The sequence below is a fragment of the Ricinus communis genome, chromosome 3 (assembly GCF_019578655.1).
Source record: "Ricinus communis isolate WT05 ecotype wild-type chromosome 3, ASM1957865v1, whole genome shotgun sequence".
NCBI lineage: Eukaryota > Viridiplantae > Streptophyta > Magnoliopsida > Malpighiales > Euphorbiaceae > Ricinus > Ricinus communis.
In genome coordinates this window covers 18752412-18757794 of record NC_063258.1, presented here as the reverse complement: position 1 = coordinate 18757794, position 5383 = coordinate 18752412, and the positions used below count along the sequence as shown (strand labels likewise).

The 5383-nt window shown below is 38.7% G+C and overlaps 1 non-coding gene across 1 annotated transcript; it reads right to left on the bottom strand.

The window, feature by feature from the left end:
- Nucleotides 1-844: 844 nt before the first annotated feature.
- On the bottom strand, nucleotides 845-950 carry LOC112536759. Its single transcript, XR_003080718.2, has one exon. It is a non-coding gene; the product is annotated as a small nucleolar RNA R71 (small nucleolar RNA).
- Nucleotides 951-5383: the final 4433 nt, after the last annotated feature.

Sequence of the window (5383 nt, the reverse complement as noted above, 5' to 3'; positions counted from 1 at the left end):
CATTTATGTTCGTGATTAGATAATGAGAAGATTGAGTAGATTTAGGTTCACACATTCTTTGGGGATTACGACACTTGGTACTCGCCATTAGCTATACTCCAACGATAGGTACAACGCCTTAGGTCATAGTCTTGCTTGACTTAGCACACATCAAGTTTTTGGCGCCGCTGTCGGGAACGGTTTCGTGAACTAAATTGAAATTTTAATATTTGTTAGTCTAGTCATTTCTCTTTTGTTCATAATTTATTTTCCGTGTATAGTTTTGTTCTTATCCCGTTTGTTGGTGTTGTTGTTCTTTATTGTGCTCGGGGTAGTTTATGACCGGAGCTCTAATCCTAATCTTACAGAGCCTTTATCCGAACCCGAGCGCTCTCTTAGATTGCTAAGGAGGCGTGCAGAGAGGAGGAGATTGAAGTAGAGATTCCTGTTCGTGAAACTAGTGAGATGGAGAACCACAATGCAAATGGAGGTAATGATGAAAGGACCATGTACGAGTTTGCTAGGCCCTCTAGCGGGGAAGCAACTGGGATAGTGAGGCCTCCCGTGGCGACCAATAATTTTGAAATAAAGCCGAATGTAATCCGGATGATCCGAATACAGTGCAATTTGGAGGATTGGCGAGCGAAGATCCGAACGAGCATATCGCCAACTTTATTGGAAATATGTGATACCTTTAAGATTAATGGAACAACTGATGATGCCATACAGTTGAGGCTGTTTCCTTTTTCCTTGAGGGATAGAGCGAAAAGATGGCTGCAGTCCTTGCCACCGAAAACGATCACTACCTGGACTTCTTTGGCTGAAAAGTTTTTGAATAAGTATTTTCCTCTTGCTAAGACTGCTCAAATGCAAAATAACATATCTTCTTTTGTGCAGGGTGAAGGAGAATCGATGTACGAAGCCTGGGAGCGCTTCAAGGACTTGTTAAGGTGTTGCCCATACCATGGTCTTCCTCTCTGGATGCAAGTGCAGACATTCTATAGTGGCATGAATACAACCACTAGACAAATGGTAGATACAGGGGGAGCTATTACTAGTAAAACACCCGAGCAAGCCTAGGATTTGATAGAAGAGATGGCCACCAACACTTATCGTTGGCAAATTTCACGGGCTAGAGGTCCAAGGCCCCTTGTATATCGGGCCGAGGCAGATCCTACAAGTAGCCTTGGCGTACAAGTAGAGCTACTTTCCAAAAAGTTAGAACAACTTCGGATGCCGATCCAAGCGATTCGGCCGGGATGTGAATTCTGTGGTGGACCGAATTACAGTGCCAATTGTAATGCGGGAGGTATGTTTGCATCTTCTATGCCTACTAATGTTTCTAACGTTGAGCATGTTGATTATGTAGGTAGGCGTGAATGATCCCTACAAAGTAATACATACAACCCAGGGTGGAGGAATCATCCTAATTTTGGATGGAGGAACTCCAATAACCAAGGTCCACCAGGGATACCGGAGGTTGCATCGAAGAACCTATGCAATCTATTCCCCATCAACTAGGAGGTAGTCAAGAGAAGAAACCTAACTTGGAAGAGTTGATGATGAAGTTCATTGCAACTTCGGAGAATGATTTCAACAAATGACATCATTGCTTTGAAATCAACAAGCTTCAATTCGAACTTAGAAACTCAAATTGGGCGCTTGTTCAGGATGATGGTCGAGAGGCGCCCGTGCACGCCCAAGTAACACAGAGTCTAATCCAAGGGAGCATGCCAAAGCAATTACTTTGAGATCGGGTAAGTAACTTACTAGTTCATTTAAGCCTTTCGCTAATAATGATTCTAATGTGCGGTGGATGAGTCGGAAAGAAAGACAAGCCCCGAAGAGAAAGAAAAGGGAGCAGCTGATGAGAAGGAGGATTCAAGAAGATTCCCTTGAGGCCATACCAACCTCCCATTCCATATCCTCGCAAAACTCAAGCGGCATAAAGTTGATCAAAGAATTTGGTAAATTTTTAGATCTTTTTAAACAATTCGCGGATTAACTTGCCGTTTATTGAAGCTATTTTGCAGATGCCAAAGTAAGCGAAGTTTTTAAAAGAAATCCTAAGCAACAAGAGGAAGTTAGAGGATTTAGGATTGGTGACCTTGAATGCAGAATGCTCGCAGTTGTTTCAAAGCAAGAATCCAACAAACGACGCGACCCAGGGAATTTTACTATACCTTGTTTGATTGGAGATAAATTGAAATTGCTAGCATTAGCTGATTTGGGAGCTAGCATCAATTTGATGCCTAGTTCATTGTTTGAGGAGTTAGGACTAAGCACTTCTAAGCTAACTCCTACCGGGATGAGTATACAACTAGCGATGTGAATCTAAGTACCCGAAAGGGATTATAGAAGATGTGCTAGTTAAAGTTAACAAATTTATATTTCCTGTGGATTTTGTTATCATGGATATGAATGGTAAGAGTGATGTCCCATTGATCCTATGTAGACCATTTTTAGCTACATCTAAAGCTTTGATAGATGTTAGTAGCGGAAAGCTGGAACTTAGGGTAGATGATGAGAGCATTACATTTGATTTGACTAAATCCTTGAGATACCCATATGAGCATGATGGTACTGTCTGTTTGAATGATTTTATCAATGATATTGTGGAATCTCAATTGCAGGAAATAATGATTGATGATCCTTTGCAAGTGGCAATGCAAGAAAATGAGGACAATTTATCCAATGAACAAGTGTTGGAGCAGCTAGAGCACTTATTAGCTTCGATGTTGATGATGAAAAGACTGATGGTTTTGTTGATCGTGACAGTCGGGGAGTAAAGAAGTCAAGCCTTCTTTGGAGGAGTCGCCCGTTCTTGAATTGAAAGAGTTGCCGAGCACTTAATATATGCCTACCTAGATGAAGCAAAGCACTTACCGGTTATTATTTCCACTCATCTCACACCCGAGGAGAGGGAGATGGTGCTTGTGTATTTTGAGAAGTTATGCAAAGGCATTTGCGTATAAGACTACCGACATACCAGGAATAAACCCGAGTTACCGCCTTCATAAGATTTTGATGGAGGATGAGTTCAAATCGGTGGTGCAGCCCACAAAGGCGGTTGAACCCTCATATGAAAGAGGTGGTTAAAAAGAGGTAATTAAACTTCTTGATGCAGTTTAATTTACCCTATTTCTAATGCTTGGGTGAGTCCTGCGGTGGTTCCTAAGAAAGGGGGCATGATGGTGGTGAAAAATGAAAAGGAGGAGCTGATCCCTACACGAGCAGAATCTGGGCTTTCGGGTTTGCATAGACTACCGACGCTTGAATGACGCAACCCGAAAGGACCACTTTCCCTTACTTTTATCGATCAAATGCTTGAGAGGCTTTCAAGCCATAAGTATTACTGTTTCCTTGACAGCTTTTCCGGTTATTTTCATATTCCCATAGCACTGGGAAGACCAAGAGAAGACGACATTCACTTGTCCTTATGGCACATTTGCCTATAGGAGGATGCCGTTTGGCTTGTGTAATGCGTCTGTGACCTTTCAGCGGTGTATGATGGCCATTTTCTATGACATGATAGAGGAGTCAATGGAGGTCTTCATGGATGACTTCTCCAGATTCGGTAACTCTTTTCCCATTGTTTGAAAAATTTGGAAAGGATGTTAGCTAGGTGTATTGAAGCTAACTTTGGTGTTGAATTGGGAAAAATGTCATTTTATGGTCCAAGAGGGTATAGTCTTAGGACATAAAGTGTCATATGCGGTTGGAAGTAGATAGAGCTAAAGTGGAAGTTATAAGTAAACTACCCCCACTTGGTTAGGTAGAAGTTTCTTAGGGCATGCAGGGTTTTATAGAAGGTTCATTAAGGACTTTTCTAAGATCGCTAGGCCTTTAACCCAATTGCTAGTAAAAGATATACCTTTTGAATTTGATGATGATTGTTTAAGAACTTTTGAGTTATTAAAGGAAAAACTAACCACGGCTCCCATCATGGTTTCTCTTGATTGGGAGTCACAACGCCTGCATTTTCTCATCATCCATGTTATGTGCATTTACATTTAATCATTGGGCATATGATGGTATATCAATGATATTTTTATTTTATGAGAACATATATATATTAATTATAAGTAGAGAATAAGAAGCATGATATTAGGTTATTAATTTAGATAAGTTGATTAAGTACTTGGGTTATGTGTATTAAGCCTTAAGACTTAATTGAACCAATAGTTGAAGGTTGGGTAAATAGATTGGACTTAAAAGATACAATTAAAAGTTAGTACCTATATATGGTTAGTAAGAATTAATTTAGGATGATAAAACTAGTTTAAGTAGGTGGTGGCATTGAGAGATGAATCTTGGAATTGGAACCATGAGCAAGCTCATTTTACCTCTTCATTTCTCTAAAATTCGTACATGGCCAAAAATACAAAATTTGGAATAAGAGAGAGGAGTGGAATACCTAGAAAAGCTTAAGATTAAGATAGGATTTTGCCAACTATTGAAGGAGCCAAGCTAAAGCTAAAGGATTTAAGCATATTAGCAACCCAAAAGCTGAAATTGGTAAGTTGTTACTTGAGTGTTATTAATTTGTCATTAGGGTTCTTGATTACAAATTGGAAAAACTTCATTTGATGCTCTCATTGATTAATTAAAGGTCTGATTATCATGAATTAGTAGAGTATTGAATGATTGTATAGAGATTAAGCTTGATTTAAGTTTAAGTATGTCAAGATAGAAAACTGTCAAAATTCCAGCAACCTTGATGTTATGTATTTTAGGCATAACATGGGTTATATGAGTCCAAATTAAGCTTAATTGGTGTCTATGGAAATTTTGAAGAGTCCTCTATAACTTTTTAGTTTTGTGATTTCGCTATTTGTGCCGTTTTGGTTGCTTAAATTGAGCAAATAGATTTCTGCTCGGGTACAACTAGCCGTATGACCCTTGCTCAGTAATTTGAAGATAATTAAATCTATAGAAGTCGGAATTGAGTAATTCTTTTGGAGATGAAACTAGACGCATAGACGGATATGTCTATTTAATATGAGATTTTTGTATTAAGCCAATTTTGTCCAGCAATAAATATACCTTGGTACTAAATTCTGTCTAGAAAACAGAGATGTTGGAGATTAGTTTTATGCAATTTATTTGATGTTAATTTAAGTTAAATTGGTATTTAACTAGATGGATAATGTTTCTATGATATTAAAACAATAATTGAGAGTCTTAGAGGAAGAGTTAATATGAATTAGAGAGGGGATGATCTTGTAATGCATTAGAACTAGCATTTACATGAATATTTGGAATATGCATGAAATGTGAATTGATAAATGTGTTGACAGGTACTCAAAGGTCCTGGAAAGGAAGTTGTGGAGAAAGGAGGTTCTTATATGCTAAAGGAATAAGTGTATTTTGAGTAAGTAAATAGTTAATATTTGCTATGTTT